Source organism: Harpia harpyja, chromosome 18 (assembly GCF_026419915.1).
Source record: "Harpia harpyja isolate bHarHar1 chromosome 18, bHarHar1 primary haplotype, whole genome shotgun sequence".
Taxonomy (NCBI): domain Eukaryota; kingdom Metazoa; phylum Chordata; class Aves; order Accipitriformes; family Accipitridae; genus Harpia; species Harpia harpyja.
Genome location: NC_068957.1, coordinates 11,056,389 through 11,075,116, shown reverse-complemented (window position 1 = coordinate 11,075,116; position 18,728 = coordinate 11,056,389).

Here is an 18,728-nt window from a genome sequence, read left to right as displayed (position 1 = left end):
TTCTGAAGCCTGTTTATTTCATTGAAAACTGTCTGTTTTCAGTCTGTCTCAGGACAACTGAGATTCACAGATGTATGGCACCTGTGAAGTCAGTTAACCTTTATGGAACTTTAGGTTATTTGGTGAAAAATTTGCTAGGAAAAATTCTGTCCCAAATGTATATCCTTGTGCCAGGAATAAAGTTGTTGATCATGCTAAACTGATTAGATTAGTGGTCAAATTGCACATGCTAATTAAGCACAAGCTTACACTAAGAAAAAGCCAATTCTGTTTAGATATCATAGAGAAGTTCCTGACTACTAAGACTTGGTACGGAAGCAACATTCACAGACATTACTATTGACTATTCCAGTCAATTCTACAAAATACTTGTATAATAATTCTTCTTACTTGTTGCTTTAGCCATGCCACCTGATCTCCTCACAGAATCACAGAGCACTTCACTGTAACTATCCGCTAAGGTGTATACTTTAAGCATACCATCTAAACATAGTAAGTAAAAACTGCAGATATACAGGTGCACAGGTTTGATTTGTTCTGATTAGTGCCTACATTTTTTTCTGACAATCTAATCCTACATCATTAAGCCTTTACCTATTATTTCTGACTAGTTTTACTTCCTATACACCTGCCCTTCCCAAGCCCTAGATGTCAGCTTTAATACAGCTCCCTTTGCCACATATCACCTTTGCAAAAATACTAATCAAGCTTTCACCTTCATTGCTCCTCTTGATGACTCACATCTACCACAAAGCCACAGGGACATAAAGAGGAAAATGATAACCAGCTTAAACTAACATCCTCAACACATGCTTATTTATTCCCACACTTTACTAAAGAAATGTTTTATAAGCCTTTCTGGCTTTGATATTCAATTGTAATATCAGCCAGAACTTAAATGTCCCATAGGATAAAGAGAATGCCTTCATTCATTAAGGAAGCGCAGAGCTTGAGTTCATTCAAACATTAAGAGAGTCAATGAAGTAATTTACTAATATCTTTTAGCTGTCAGAGCGCTCTGGACTAATGTTAGTCTGTACTAACCTAGGAGTACAGATGTACCTCAGATTTAGTTGTTAAACAATTAGTTGAAAAATTCCTCCTTCTCCTGAGTGCACATTAGGGCAAATGACGGACAAAATATTAATTATGGCTTCTCAGCCATTATTTTATCCTTCACAAAAAAGACAGACAATAAACCGAAACAATCAGGAGAGTGAGAATCAGGAAGACTAGAAAGGATAGACAGGACACGAAGAGAATTACACAGCTAAACAAATGCACAATGAAAAGCACTTTCATTCTACGTAAATTTTCCAGTTTAATGTTATACAGATTCACCTTAATCTGATACCAAATCATGCAATTTCTGGGATATGTTAACAACTACCAAAAAACCTAGCTAAAATACTGTAATGATGACAAGAAAATACATGTATCGCTATAATATAAATACATTTGAGCTTCTAAGTAAGTGGGGGGAAGGAAAAAAAAAATCTTTGTAAATGGGAACAAGTGGTCTTAAACAGAAGCAAGAGACAAGAAATCAAGAATGAAGTTTGAAATGTAACTACCAAGGTAAATAAAACCAAGACAATCTTACCTGTGCCTTATCAGTGCATGAAAGGGGGGTGGGGGGAAAGGCCAAGTAGATACTATTTTTACAAATGCCACACATACAAGATAGTCTAACAGATAATGAGCAGATGGGGCATGAGAATTTTCTACTAGAAAATGGCATTCAATTGATGGTTTTATATTTAATTAAATGCTGTTCATTAAATGCTGTTAATTAAATTTGAGCTCATCTTATCTGGTAATGGTTGTGTTTTGCTATATGTGGTATATATTTTGTATAGATGTGCATTTATTAATTTTGGAAATAAAAGGAATACAATACATTTTGATGAATTGAAGAAATTTCCTTTTTTTTTTTTTATTTTAACATATCAAGTAATAAAAAACCTAAATTGATCAATATTTTTGTTGTTACCTGGCAATTCTAATGTAGAAACGATGTCAAAAACATTTAGAATTAAGAGTTCATTGAACAAGGTTACTGAAGGTCATTTCTTTTTCTTGGTTTAAAACCAATGTTTTTAAATTTAATTTTTAAGATTTTAAAATAAAATCTTTGTCAAAACAAAAAAGATAAGACTCCTTTCAAATTCAAACATTTTTCTAATAGTTTTATCTGCTTCCACCATTTTAAGGGGGTTGTCTATTTCATACAAACCCTTCAAAGTAGTCAAGAGTAAAATCCATTGTCTGTAACAAATGATTGACACGTACAACTAGTTTAAAAATTCTGCAAATTAGGCATGATTATGAACAAAAGGGCAATTCTGTATTGCCAAGCAACACTGTACAGTTAACCTCACAACTGCTCAGATTTAGCAGTACAATTGCATATCTGAGCAATCCAAATCAATGCGATTAATGTCCCGTAAGCAGGAAGTGAACTAACAAACATCACTGTTTGCTGAATGTTGTGAAATTACCTTGTCTTCTCTAATTTTAATATCTAGGACCAAACCTGAAGAGTATCTTCTACCACTTTGAAGTCAACAGTACATGCGGATAGCTTATGTCTCCAAAACAGGGAGTGTACAGACCATCTTTTTGACATATTTAGTAGAATTTCACTTTCTCTAGATTACATCTTTCATTTATGCTTTCTGCTGCATTTATGCTCTCTATTTCTAATGATTATTGCTTCAGTTATTTTTCCTGTGGAGAGAGGGAAATCAATAACAGAGAAAAAAAACCCAAACAAACCAAAACAGAAAAACAGCAGTCCGAGAAGTTTCATTTACACTTCTTGGAAAACAGAGGTATATCTGTATGGACATTCCCCTTTACCTATCACCCTGAGGCCAAGAACTCAAAGCACCTCTGCACAGGACAGATAATGCATTTGTCGTCTGAAACAGCGTAGCTGACACTTGGCCCCTGGATCCAGCTCAACATGCAGTAGAGCACTGCCTGGCTGGCACTTTTACAGGTACAGACTTTTCCCATTAGATGCTATTGCTCCAAGTTTTTCTTAAAAGTTCAAAGTTCAAGGAGGCAGCAGTGGTTGGTAATAGCAGAATACTTTTGTTTGTGACCAAAATAAAGGATGATAACTTGTAGGGCACCCTACATTGCATTTTATTTCATGCACAGTTCTGACAATTACAAGAAAATACTATTTAGAATCTCTGATGTTCTCAAGAAAGACATATAAAAATGCTTCTACAGCTTTCAGCAGGAAATAATTGTGTTAAAGCCAAGAAACAAAGTGAATTTTTAGATCATGCAAGAAAATGCCACATGTGAAGGAACAACATTATTTTCCAAATCAGCTTATATCTTCATGGAAGGGAATTTATGAGGAAAAACAGATAATACTGTTACTAGTGATTCAGTATTACCTCTCCTGACTAAGTAATATGTTTTAGGTTGAACAAATTCTAGTTGCAGTAAAGCTTGATAGAGAGGTCTCACGTATATTATATAAATGGTGTCTATACATTATCAGCCTTGAATGAAAGGAATTCTGCACATAAAGAAGAATCAAGGAGATGGTAAGGACGGCATGCTTTCCTGCTTTACTCTGAAAAACCTGTTGGGCAAGTCACATATTCTTAAATATTGATTTGAAAAGAGTGTATGTGTGTTTAATTTTTCAGGTATTTCTCTCTCCAATGTATAACAGTCAGTGTTTGGTCCTTGACAGGAAAGACAGCCAGACTCATCCCAAACTGTATATCATACTTCTGAGGGACTGACAGGACCCTTTCTGAAATGCATAGAACATATCACAAATTCCTAAAAACAGGTCAATTTGTTTAAATGTTAGGAATTAAACCTTGATGTAAGTGGTTCCTATTTTCTCTACAGCATCCGTCAACAGATCACACACACTTCAGCAGTTTCTTCTTGACATCAAAATTAAACATTTCAAAACTGAACTGAAATCAAAATTGAACTGATTTGTTCCATGGCCTGTCTATCCAGCCCACTGAGCAACTCTTAACAGCTGCAAAACAGCAGCACAAAAAGTGTTTTGGAATGATGAAAGGAGTAGTCTTCACTCTGTATTACCTAAGGATTTGGGAGATCCTCTGTGGTCCCAGTAAGAGAAATTATGCATGAACAGAGTTATTTTGCTTAAGTATGTCTTTTTGCCCAGTATGTCTGATGCATCCCGACACCATGTATGATTTATTGCATGTGACTACTAGACATTTTATGGACACCTGACAGTCTAGGCTTCCAAGTACCAGGAAAAGCCACCAAAAACTATAAAAATACAGCATAAATTACATCTTGCATGCTTTTTTTATGGGAGACAGGATTTAATGGTAAAATATGTGAAATCTCATATTATAGCAGAGTGTCTGGATGCATTAGCAATCACTGCTGGATCAAACTGAACTTGGACCCTCTACCCTCATGACTTAGGAAGGCACTGTTTCCACCCACTGGCTAGGATGCTTCCATCTCTTCCAGTAGTTCACAATAAAGGCATGTTGTTGAAGCAGTTTAAAAATGTTTTTATTGCTGCGTGACTTGTTCCTCAGAGACAGGATTTCAGCCAATGTGGCATCTATTAGAAACTGTACTGTACTGATTCCCTCTATAACCGAGCCTTGAAAAGTAACTGCAGTTTTCTGGAAGCACTTCCTAGAATCAGTTAAAGGGCTAGCATTCATCTTCTTTAAATTAAAGTGAAATTAAATCAAGCCAAATTCCAACCAGCTCTGCCTGCCAAGAAATTTCAGAGGACTGACATCTCTAGAAGAATCCAAATGGGCTACAATGATGGCACAGCTCTGACTGGAACCCAAATAAGTTTTATAGCAATGAGGATGTGTAGATAAGAAAGCCAGAACTGAAGATAACTACAGAATGTCACTCTTCAGGTCACAGGCAGCAGTCTCATAGTATGACACAAACTAAAATTACATACTTTCCACAGAGAATCCTCACAGATGTCAGGAAAGGGATTGCACAAAGATCAAGGGAGAAATGCAGTCTTTCCTTTTTGCCAACCTTAAGATAGAAAATTGACTTTTCTTAAGCCCCTTTTATTCTTCCTTTGTAGCATCTCTTCCTATCATTTTATTTTTTCCTCCCAATTCCATTTTTTGTTTTCTTTTGTTTTACCATTGACATTCACTTCCTAAATTCTCAGCCCAATTGATTAATCTCATTAAAAACATCAATATGTGAAAAGTTAACATGGAGAGAGGTGCAAAATTACTGGGATTTCACTATTCTCTCATTATCAATGTAGGACATGATAATTCCCATTAAGGTTATTCCTTTATCTGATTGCATATTAAAGAAGATTTAATGGCTTCATTTTGTAGGATTTTCTATCCATACCTTTCATATTTTTTTTTATGTTAAAGGAAAGTTTAAGTTATGCCTGACTAACTAAATATGCAGAACACATGTACTTTGTAATGGGTCTGCATTTGACACTCCTAAAATATTACAAGTATTAAAACATAAGTGTAGATTATTATGGCTATGGATTTCAAAACTGGCTAGTACAATTATTTCTCTAATGTCACCCTAAGGTACTACTGAAAGTAGTTTTATAGCATTTAATTTCTCCAGTAAGTATAGCATCAGCCATATAACTTATGAAAACAGTACTCACAGAAATATGATGAAGCAGAGATTCTTCCAACTCCAGTAGCTTCAGATATCCCCATAGTATGATATATAGCGATTGCATGCAACAAGCAGAAAGCATGATTAACTTTTCAGCTTGCATAATGTAAGCCATCGCAAGTAGCAGAAAAACATGCTGGCTACTGAGCAGGTCCATTTCCTTTTACAATTGGAACTGCTGATGGATGTTGGTGTCTTGAAAAATAACAGGGCCAGAAAACTGGGTTCAGAGCTCTCCAACTGAGGTAGTTTATTATCTGGCTCTGATATAAAGAAAAGGAATTTCAGACTAAACAAAACGTATTTTAAAACCTGTAGTAGAATACATGCATTTACTCCAGTCCCACATTAGTCTGGAATAGGGTCAGGATGTTCATTGGATTTCTTCCTGCTTCCCACTGGCTAATAACTGATACGTTAACTATGTTCCATCAAAGATACTCCTCATATGGATTCAGTCATATACTGGCAAATAAAGAATGGGTAAACTTGTGTCTGATGCACATGAAAAGTGGACAAACAATAAGTTGCCTAGTGTACTAATTCACATTTACCTAAGATTTAGTACAGCATGGTTTATATCAACTGGAGTTGTATTTTAAGGCATTAAAGTCAATGCGGTGTTCACCCATGGAAGTGTCTTTATGTCTCAGTTCTGCCACCTTATCTTTCCCAGGCAAGCTTTTTAAAAAAAAAAAAAAGACAGACTTCTTTTGTCTCCACTGAGCTACTCTGAACCCACAAGCAAAGCTCAGTTCACTGGAAATAGAGCAAAGTTCTTTATGGTACATGCTTCTCTTCACTCTCTCCTTCCTCCCTAAATTAACCTTTTTCAGAAGAGTGTGTGTGTGTATGTATATATATATATAGGTATTTGGAAGTTGCAAAAAGGAACACTTGTTCTGCTTGCTCTGGCTGGATGTACCAGAGGAGGCATTCTGTGTGTGTCTTATCACTTGATGGAATTCCATAAACAACTCAGGGAGAAGGAAAGGTTACTAACAGAAAGGGAAATGACATTGTTACTTCTTTTATATACAGCAGGTTGCCAAGGATAAAGTTTCTGTTGTCTTCTCAAAAATCTTAATTTTCTAAAATCTAAATCACTGAAAAATCTACTTTTTTCCTCAAGTGGGTATAAATTATATAGAAAAGCCTTAAATATTAATGTATATGGTCTACAATATTAGTTAGCATATTAGATACGTTAACACATATTTTAAGTCACCAAAAGAAAGTTTTGAAAAATACCATTTTACTAGAAAAGATTGAGGTCTCGGTTAATTAAAATTGACAGTAAGCATTCTGCCAAAGTTTGTGGCATGTATAGAAAAAAAATATTTGAATAAAACTTGTAACAAAAGAACCCATGAATACATGTCTATGTATATGGGTAAGGTGAAAACATTTCAAATTTGTCATTCAAGGAAGACACTTGAGTACAGTGTCACTTCTTAGAAGGAGAGTTTGAACGTCCCTGATTCTAGTGTTTCCTATTCCAGCTCACCAAAAAGCTACTGGGATGACTTTGACATGAAAGCATTATTTGTCACTTACCATATATATCTTATTCACTGCTGTCACAAACTGTAAATTTCCCGTTTATTCCTGTAACATGCTCTGATGTAACCCAGACACTCACAGCTTTCATAGAGGCTTCTTTGCATGTAAAGGAAGCTCTTCCACACACATCTGATTCAAATCCCTAGTCATGGAGGAACTAAGCAAAATTTGGTCTCCAAAGCCCCCATCTCATACTGACCTGTGTGGTAGGAATGCCACTCTCACTCCTTTGTCATTCTGCCCAGAATCTCCTGCAGATTTTGTCCTGGGCAGGTCAAAGGTTAAAACTACAAAGAAACTCTGTGAAACACATGAGTCTCTGGCTGCTGCAAATCAACTGTTCCTCTGATTCTTCAAAATTCATTGTCCCAGTTTAACATAATATTTTCTCTGACCCACAGTTTCATGTTTTTTTCCTATTTAACTGCTGAATCACTGGAAATTTGGGAAAATGGACATTTTGTATAAATTTTACTTTACAAAAGTTAGATTTGCCTAATACCACACATATTGGAAATACTTCAGAATGTCACACACCATGCTGATGAAAACCAGAATCTGTTGCTTCCACTATGCAGTACTCTTATGCAGTTGCATCATTTTGCATTCTGGCAGGGACAAGGAAATTCTTATGCGTCATCTTGATTCTGACAGTGGCCAGCTTAAACTTTGGAACATGAGTCTGAAATTCTGCATTTTAGAATGCCAGCATCACAAATTTAACATTTCAACTACTGTGAACCCAAAGTCTATTTGAAGCTATGCAAATGAGTGTTATGTGGGGTTTTTTACTTTCTTCCTAAAGAATAAAATATTCCTTCCAAAATTACTTGTGGCTGAATATTTTTAGTTAAAAATAAAACATCTGTAGCATATTATTAATTTCATTTCACAGGAAACTGGCTTCATAAAGCTGTTCTGTTGAGAGGATTTGTTGTGAGTCTTCATATAAAGTTGTGCCCTTTTGCTAATTTTCTTTATTAATGCAATGCTGCATGTCTACTACGACCAGTTAGAACTGATTAGAAGTCATTGCTTGAGCTGACGTCTTTAAAATGGTTTCTTCAAGTTTTTATTCTGTGTTTATATGGTCTTACATTCTGTTTTATTTAACTTGTAACAGTTTCCTTATTTTTCCTCTCAAACTCTGATGCTTCAGCTAAAAATAGAACGATTTTTAATAACCAAAAATCCTAACAGTAAGTAAAAGGTTCATCATCCTCCTCAATTACTATGCATTCATATAGCTACTTAGTCTTATGTTTTTAGAAGCAGCTCCAGTTTATCATCTGCTTCATTTCCATATGGATCTATACCACATGGCCTACAGAGCAGTAGGTTATGGTTTTGTACTTCCCTGAAGTGAACTATATCTCATAATAAAGTCAAAGGCCTTGCATGTAAACCATGCTCCAATGTTTAAGGGATTCAAAGAGGGAAATCTTGCTGATACACACAAATGGCTGCAGTGCCCTCTTTATGACATTTTATGATTAAGGCCTTGAACTAGGAAAGTTCTTAAGTACGTGCTTAACTTTTAATTCAGTAGAAGCATTCACCTGTTTGAAATGCTTAAATGTTTTGTTGAATTGTGACCCAAATAAAGTGAACAAGCAATGAAAAAAGGAAGCAATAAAATTTACTTACACAGTAAACACTCTGAAGCCTATTTCAAGAAGCTGCCCCTTCTGCCAGCTATGCAGCTGCAACTACCACAGGCTGCAAGTGTACTCAAATTGCTCATGCTAATGGTGAAACTGAAGCACTTAAATCTGTTTCTTCTTCTCTCTCTTCCCTTCCCCAAGGACATGCATAATCTGTCTTTCACTCTGCATAGCCATCTATCTTGAGACACCTATGCTCACTTCACCTGTTCTTCTATGAAACTCTTGAGAGAACACATGGTGAAGAATCAAAGATGAAGTTCTGGCTCCTTTACAATGCTTCAGCGAAGATAATCATAATACAGGAAAAAGTTACTGTAAAGCTCTAACTAGGACATCTGTCCAGTTAAACAAAAATTCCCAGGTAGCTTTTCTAAACAAATAGCCATATGCAAAAGTATTCTACAGAATTCCTGGATATTGTACCCTTCTTCCATGAATAAACTCTCAAATTGCAATTAACTTTGCCTTTATCTGTGGTCTTCTCTCTTTTCTTTAGTTTTCTACAGCTATTTGAACCTCTTCCATTTATCAAAACATTTTACTAGTGTTCAATATAAATAGGCTTGATCTTACCTCTTTAATCTTGATTTCGGCTTTCATTTTGAGTTACCTACTTTATTCTCATGTGTCACTTTAGATTAATTTGTTATGCTAAGTACTTGCCAAATAAATAATGAGCTTTCAAATGAGTCCATATGTAATAAGGTAAGGATTCAATTATTCCTAACACTATTAACATTTTAGTACTGTATCAGGGTCATGGCTGAAAATATGATAGACAACTTCAGGATTTTCAAGAGCCTCAGTCTCTTACTTGTGAACCATTGTTACTAAGAAGACATTGGCATCTAATGATCTGTAAGAATGACAAAGAAGGGGCAATTCTTTGTACTGATCCCTGAAACCAGACACTCTTGATGTCACTTATTTCAGTACCAAACTTAAATTTTGATGAAGTTCCTACCTACTGCTCAAAACTATTATTTTGGAGACAAGAAATACAATCAAGAGTCTAAGATTATGTAAAGAGAGATATTTTCTTTCTTTCTTTCTTTTTAAGCAATAAATGTCTTTAATTTTGTTTCCTACCTGATTGTTCTTAAAACTGGTACTTGCATGACAGCCACAGCTAGTTATTAGCTGCATTTGGGGACTCACTGTGTGGAAGACTATGAGACTATGTGAATTAAAGGTAGTTTCCTGTACAATCTGCAGAGATGACAGACCATGAGAGAAAGAGGAACAGAAGTACAAGCAGATGAGGTGACACGATACCACCTGCCAGAGGTATGTGGGAAAGGGATCCATGCATCCTATTCCCAGTCCCTGAAGCTGCCTTTGCCACATTGTGAATACCAACATCTAGGCTAAGGCAGTTTGAGGTATATTCCTGTTCACTTTTCAAAATGTAGCCTGTCTCCTGGGATTGAGTCAGATCCTAAAATAGAAGATCACTTACAAATTCCTTTGAGAATTCTTTCAACACAACGGTAAAGAAGTGGAATATTATTTTCATGAACAAAAAATATGTAGTTCCAAGGATTTGATTTTTCCCAGTTTTTCTATAGCCATTTTGCTGACAAAAATGAAACGGGGGTTTTGAAAGTACAAGATCAAAGAGACAAACCTGTCATTTGCACGTATTTCAGAATTTACATCCATAATTACACATTCAGCTCTCCTCCCTGTTCTGTCTACATCATTAGGAATGGACAAAAGTAAGCAGCCTCTTGGATTGCAAAATCCAGTCCTTTGCAGTCGTGGAAAGCAAACAATAATCTAGCAGGATCAATATCTACATGTCCTTGCATACTGCCAGGCTGAAAGCATTTTCAACACCTTGGAAGAAACTAAAAACTGAAATGTCCAAAACACAGCTATAAGCTGCCACAGCAGAGCAGGAAGGCTCGAGGGAATCACCAACATCCCAGGTCCTACCAGCAGGAAGCAATTTATGAAAGATTTTGAGGCCACACTGCCATGATTAACCACTGTCAAGTATCCATCTGCTTCTCGAGATCTGGAATCTGAAAACTCAAAAGCATGTCCTGCACAGTGGCACAGCTCCAGTCCTACTATGTGAATGAATCCCTGCACCTACAGAGACTCTAGGGCCTAAAAGAGGTGACAAGTCTCTCAAAGAGGCCTGTGTATGAATGCTGGCACTGAACACCAATATCTGGCCAAGGGAGCAGTGAGGCAGAGCCCTGCTCCAAGGCATCTGCTCTATTCTCAGCTTGCATAGAGGGATGGAAGAGTATTGCCCAGTAGACCAGTATCACTGTTTACTCATCATGTAAAATGGTGATAATAATTCTAGTAGAAGACAGCTCCTTAAAGATCTCTGAGGGGCTGTGCATTTCAGGTCTTTTATAAACTGTTTTTAACTGTGCCAAATAAATAAACAAAAAGCCATGTAAAAGTACAGGATTATCACTATTGATCTTGGTATTGTGGAATTGTGTCATAAATCATACCACGGACAAAACCTAGTGAAGAGTGAGGTTATGCAACACCATCTCAAGTTCAGTTCTTTCTTGTTTGTGTATTAAATGAATTTTAAATTCATTTTAATGAATTTAAATGAATAAATGAAAAGTGACCTAAAAAGAAACCATACATGATTCATTAAATTTAGACCCTATATTCGAATGTTGTTCAGCTCACATGTGTACACATTTAATGTTTTTCACTTCTTCTCTCTTCCCCAAAAGTTCTTCTGTTTGCTTACCTGGATTGTTTTCAGTAGTTTGAGTGTTGACAAAACAGAATTATACTCACAAATTTCCTTTAGCAGTAGCTGCCTGCATGCAGCCCTAGCCAGAATGCAGCCCTTGGCACTAACAGCCTGACAGCAAGGGAACGGTATTGCCATTTGCAGTAAAAGAGTTAATAGGAAAAATCTATGTTCAGGGCAGTCATCTGAGGTCAAAGACCGTGAAATGGTTTGGGGGCCAAATTGCATTTCTGTGTAGGAACAAACACCATTCCTCACATAATTTCGGAAGATGATACTCGATAATCTTTTCCAGAAAACCCTAAAAAGATGTAGTATAAGTGAGTTTCAATGCACTCATTAATGAGCAAACTAAATCTTCAAGTTAGTTTGTTAAGTATAATTATGCTTCATTCAGTTATTAGCCATTTCATGTTGCTGTAGTAATTATAGCCAAGTACATTTGTATGTGGGTTGGCAATGGAAGATGTGTTCTTTACAGAAGGTTTGTCACAGAAAAAGTGGACTTCAGAGAAATTGATGTTTCATGATTGTTACTGACTGTACTTGGAAAGGTTCCAAGGAATAAACTAATTACTTTAACATTCATAGATTTGTCCAAGAAAAAGATAGCTACACTGTGAAATGGGTGAGCAAATAAAATATAAAACATAGGAGAAGCCCTGTTAAATAGAGTAGATTTTGATTACTCAGAACTAGACTGGAATACATTAAGGAAGATACAAGATTCATGTGGATTTGCTATGAGATTGCTTTGAAACTCCATAGGTTATATGCAAGTGCCTAGCAGTAAAATGAGAATATTATTGTTATGGCTGGGAAGAAGTACAACAAAAACTATGAACTATATAAAGGTAGTAAAAAAGCTAAAGAACTGTTATTTCAATCTCAGGAAGGCTCAATCTCTCAAGCTCTTGCTCAATTAGAGTCAGTCCTTAGTCACGCAAATCTCCCACTAACTTCAGGAAGTTTTACCTGAACTAAAGCAAAACCAGCAACAATTGCCAGATGAGGGGTTTTTAGCCCATTTGGCAAAAAATGTGATGCATTGCTGTGTGGGAAGAATCCATAGAAGCGAAGGTTTTATGCTAAAATATCAACAGTGCACAAAACACATTTCAATCAAGTCAGCTGTTGTTTCAGAGCTAGGGTCTGAAATGGTGGGGCGAGGCAGAAAAAAAAGAAGCAGGAGCTTCCCTTCTGCAATAAACTCTCAGGCAGAAATTACCAGTAGAAATGTAAAAGGCCTTGAAAGCTCACACTTTATTTATTACGATTAGCAATGCACCTATAATGGCAAAATAATTATACTAAACAGAATTGTTCTCAGAAGGGAAGCTGTGAATGTCACATCATCAGAGACACTTAGCGTGACATGGAAAAGTCTCATTAAGGAACACAGGAAAATGAACTTAACAGGTAGGGGTAAAAAAAAAAAAAGAAAAAAGAAACCACAGTTCATAATCTTGCTTTCATACATCTCAGACACTGGGGTAAAGTCAGCTCATAAACGAACAAAGGTGAAAATCACGCTCGCAACCCCCTTGGCCAGCGGCATACTGCGGGGGCGATGGCTCCATGCAGGCTCAGCAGCTGAGGAGCCGGAGCCAGGGCCAGGCCCGTGCTGCAGCTCAGGCACCCCCAGCCGCCATGGCTGGCCCGCAGGGAAAGGCTCGTAGCCTCAGAGTAACAAGGCCTTACCTGAGCACCATCAATCTCTCCAGTAATACGCAGCCCCTGGCCAGACGGGCATTACCGGTGCTCTCCTCCTCGTGGACAAGGGGATCCGCGCACCCCCTCACCTCAGCAGCGTAGTCCCCATCTCCTCACAGAAAGCTAAGCAACACCTGCCTTGGTCCCCGGAAGACATCTTGGAGACGTGGGAAGAGTTCTGAGAGCCCAGAGGCGATTATAGCTTCAGAAAACACCTCACAGAGGCAGGAAGGCAGTGCTGCGGGTGTTTATGGCGGCCGCAAAGCGGCCGTGGCTGTTCCTGCCCCGCTTTCACCGTGAGTGCAGCCTAAACCCCCCGCCTCGCCTGCTGAGGCCTGGGAAAACCGGACCAATGGCAGAGGTAAAGTGAAGCGTGTGCATTCCGGCTTCTGGGGCTATAGTTTTTAGTTTCATGTTTAAAAAAAAGAAAAAAAGCCTGTTAGCAAAAATAAGTTTTGGGGAGAAAATGGAAATGAATGGTTCCAGTGAAAGAGAGACAAAAGAAAAAGAAAAGCCCCATTTGGGAATTTCTACCACACTAGAGCTTTCTAAAAAGAAAGCAAGAAAAAGAAAAGAAATTTAACAAGAAAGCTGTACTTTATTTTGAAGGAATTATTTCTAGAGCAACACTATCCTAGCATACATCAACTGACCAATTATGTTTTAAATGAAGATTCCTTCTCTCACACACTTTATGCAGGTAGACATAATTATGTATCAGGAACATTATGAGTGACTGAAATATAATGTATTTTCAAGTTGTCTTGATGACTAGAAGCCTCAGTCAAAAAAAAGCGAAATCATAAAATACTGCAGAGTTTCGTGCCGTGGTTCCAGGTAGTCTACAACCTATAGTTTTAATTATTCAGTTTCAATGAAAAAGATTAGTTGAAACAAATGTAGAAATATGGAATTTTAATATGCATATGATAAGCTAAGGAGCAGATAATTCTGATCAGTGCTTCTGACAAGACACAGTCCAGTAAAACTGGGCAGGGTTTCTCTTATCTAACTGCAACTTTAGGCTTCTAAGTTAGATATTCAGCCAAAACTATCTGACCCCTTTCTCACAGCCAACTGAGACAGTTAAATGCCTCCAGCATATTACTTATTCCATGTAGCTCAAAAGTCACATTTTGCATTATGCCTATGCTAATTTAATAACAAGTGACCACTCCAGGGAGTATCAGTTTTCACTTTCCACTTCTATCAGGCTTGTATTTCTACTGCCTCCTCTCTCTTGTCTCTCCCACTTCTCTGCCAGTGTGATAAGCTGATTGATTGGATTTGTATGGCAAGGTTTTGATAGCGGGGGGAGCACTACAGGGGTGGCTTCTGTAAGGAGCTGCTAGAAGCTTTGCTTATGTCCAATACAGCCGATGCCAGCCAGCTCCAAGATGGACCCACCGCTGGCCAAGGCTGAGCCCATCAGCGATGCCTCTGGGATAACATATTTAAGGAGAAAAACTGCTGCGCAACAGCTGCTGGGAGAGAGGATTGAGAAGATGTGAGAGAAACAACCCTGCAGACCCCCAGGTCAGTGAAGAAGGAGGGGGAGGAGGTGCTCCACGTGCCGGAGCAGAGATTCTCCCGCAGCCCATGGTGGGGAAGACCATGGTGAGGCAGGCTGTCCCCCTGCAGCCCAGGGAGGTCCACGGTGGAGCAGATATCCACCTGCAGCCCGGGGAGGACCCCACGCTGGAGCAGGGGGATGCCCAAAGAAGGCTGTGACCCCGTGGGAAGCCTTCGCTGGAGCAGGATCCTGGCAGGACCTGTGGCCCCGTGGAGAGAGGAGCCCACGCTGGAGCAGGTTTTCTGGCAGGACTTGTGACCCTGTGGGGGACCCATACTGGAGCAGTCTGTGCCTGAAGGACTGCAGCCTGTGGAAGAGACCCACACTGGAGCAGTTTGTGAAGATCTATAGCCCATGGGAAGGACTCACATGGAGAAGTTCGTGGAGGACTGTTTCCCATGAGAGGGACCCCACACTGGAGCAGGGGAAGAGTGTGAGGAGGAAAGAGGGGCAGAGACAACGTGTGATGAACTGATCACAACCCCCATTCCCTGTCCCCCTGTGCTGCTTGGGGGGATAAGGTAGAGAAATCAGGACTGAAGCTGAGCCCGGGAAGAAAGGAGGGGTGGGGGAAATGTGTTTTAAGATTTAGGTTTTATTTTTCATTACCCTACTCTGATTTGACTGGTTAAAAAAATAAATTAATTTCCCCAAGTCAAGTCTGGTTTTTGCTCATGATAATAACTGCTGAGTGATCTCCCTGTCTTTATCTTGACCCATGAACCTTTTGTTGTATTTTTCTCCCCTTGTCCAGTTGAGGACAGGGACTGAAAGAGTGGTTTGGTGGACACCTGGCATCCAGCCAAGGTCAACCTACCACACTGATTCAGGGAGCTACAGCAGCACAAAACTAATCCTTAACAGAAAGTGAAAATAATTTTCTTGCTGTTATAAGATGAAATAAGATTTGGAGTGATTCCTCTCTATTTTGACTTAAGCAGGTATTTACAATGGCTCTTCTGGTGTCTTGATTGTTAGAAGGCAAAAGTTTGGATAGTTTATCTATCCCAAGATAACCTATTACTTTTTAATGTTAGAACAATTAAATCACATGTCGTATATTTCAAAGTTAGAAGGTATTAGTCCAAGAGAACTAACAGAAGGTTAAGGGAGTAGCAGAAGTGGAAGCTTTCTGTATACATAAGATATTTTCCTGTTGGGAAGTTAGAATTTTAAAAGTTTGTTACCTGTTTGATAGTAAACAAATTGGATAATAGTTGAGGCCAAATTTTATAGAAGTTGGGATGTTACTTTTAATTAACATAGCCTGATTTATTTGTCGAAATAAATTCCCCGCATGATATAATGAACTAGTTATTTATTTCTTAATGTCTGGGAATCAAAACAAATCTTGGAGGTCACTTACATTTGGAGGTTTTGTTCTGTCATTATACACTCATAAAAGTTAATAGCCCTTGCTGCTTGCCTGAGTTCAACATTAAATTCTAAGACAAGTTAAGAGAACGTGTTAATTACTGTTCATTACTGTAAGAGTTCATGTGAAGCTACTTGGAAATTACAGTCAACAGAGCTGATGGAGAATACGCTGTTTTTTGGGGGGGGTGGGGCATTAATAGAGAAGGTCAGAGGGTCAGTAGAAGCTGATCTGTCAAAAAGTTTCACTTTTGACAGTATCTGTCTTGTTCAATGAAAGTTTAATGGGAAAAGATTTCTTAGTCTCAAATAGGGATTGATTCCTGCTCACATTGTGGAGAAGATCGAGTCCTCCTTGAGGTAAAGTGATTTACTGCAGTATGAGAGATTTTTGGTTGAATATCTCTGCTTGATTTGTGTTAGGTGTGGAATCTCTACCAGTTTTCCTCTGTGCTGGGAGTATATGTAATCAGCAGCAGGTTTTGGGCTATTTTGTCAAGTGCTATTTTCTCTCTAAAGTTTTCATTAAAATACTTCAGAAGGATCTGGTTTCCTACCAATAAAGATAGATCCTGAAGTGATGACAAAGATTTTAACAGTCTTTTTAAGGGCTGGTTGTAAATCTGAATGGGAGATGGATTTCCTAGCTCACAACTTTTCTTGAGGTTTTTTGGGGGAAAAAAGAAAAGTGTATGCCTTTCAACAATATTAATATTTCATTGTAGCACATGCCTAGTCACCATCTGTCCATCTCTCTCTCTGTATGCACAAGATCTGAATTGGAGATCAGGAACTTTTTGTGACTAGATGCATTAAGAAAATGGAATGTGACACTGATAATTCTTTTCTTGCATGGTATAGTTTAGCATGCTTAGCCAAGATATGGGAAATATCTCACCCAAGATATGAATCAATACCTGACTCTACCTATGGAGGCTCAAACACCTACCTCCAAATTTCCTGGCCAGGGCTACAATACTATGAAGTGATTTGGGGCAGAGTAAAGGACTTCTTATATCCACCATTGAAGCTGTTTAACTCTTTAAGAAATCTATCAAGATCTCTTTAGAGGTGTGTGTATGGTGACAGAATGTATGGAACTGGAGCCTGCGTATTTTAAACGAAACATTCTTCTGCAGATTTTTTCCACATTTTACATCAAACAGTTGCTGGCTGCCTTATGCGGTCATTTTCTGTACATGAGAACTTCTGTTGCTTTTCAGCTTCACAGGTCAGCTAAAAATGAAGAGCTCTCAAAATGGGAATCAAATCTGATGGAGGTACCTAGGCCGCTCATTCAGGGTTATGAATTTTCATGATTCATTTAGGACTTTTTTAGGACCTGGCTTTAAATAATTTGTGCATAATTTAAGACACAGGAAGGGAGGCAGGATGTCAGGATGTTCATATCAACTCCATCTAGCAAACTGCAGACAGAAAAATGCCTGTTCTGCCCATACACTGAGCAGCCTCCCTGAAACTATCACTGTGTTCCTCAACCTTGTAACACATATTGAACTGAAGCTGTCTTTTTTTCTCTTTAATCCAGATCCTTTCGCCAGCCCAGTTCATGGTGCAAAAATAGTTCTGAGTAAGCAGTGGTTCTGGTTTAATTTTCAAAGTAATTTACCAGCAAAATAATTTAACTGCAGCTTCATGGGTTAAAGAGGGCAGGTCTGCTGAGCTGATTAGTGTTCTGGTAAAGACACTTTAATTATCCCATCTGAAGCATGTCTAGTTCTCTACATCCAATACTTTTTCAGTTTTGATAATATCTGTACCCAAGGTAACCTGGGATATTTTTTATATTTATATATATATATATAAAAATATATATACACACATATATATAAATAAAAATTATTGCTCTTCCTGAGCATAGGAACAGTGGTTGATACTTCAGAAAAAGATATAACATTGGAAGAAAGCAAGATTAAAGTAGCAGCCTGCTTGAATACAGGGTCATGACTGCATAGGACGTGGAACATGGACTTAATACAGGCCATTCTGAGTGGGTATGGGAATATCCCAAACTCTTGAAACCTATGGACTGTTGAAATCCTGGTATCACCAGTGCTGGAGACAGAACTTGCATTGGCTTTATGGGCTTTGAGACAGGCCTCCCCATAGAGGAACCTGATCTCAGCTGCAGTTTACTAGCTTCTAGAAAACAGACTGTACAAGCTAGGTGATATCAAGCTTTTGTAATATCTTTTTTTTTTACTTTTTTTGAGTCAGTGAAAATTAGAGATAAATTACATCATACTATAAAATCAGTTAGATAATACACATTGAAAGAGACTTTAATGGAGATGAGAGTGTTTAGAAGGAGAAAGAAACACACTAGAAATATGTAATTTCCTTTCTTTTTTTTCCTAAATTAGTTTTCCCACATAAAAGTCTTTATAGATTACCTGGGGAATTAGAAGAT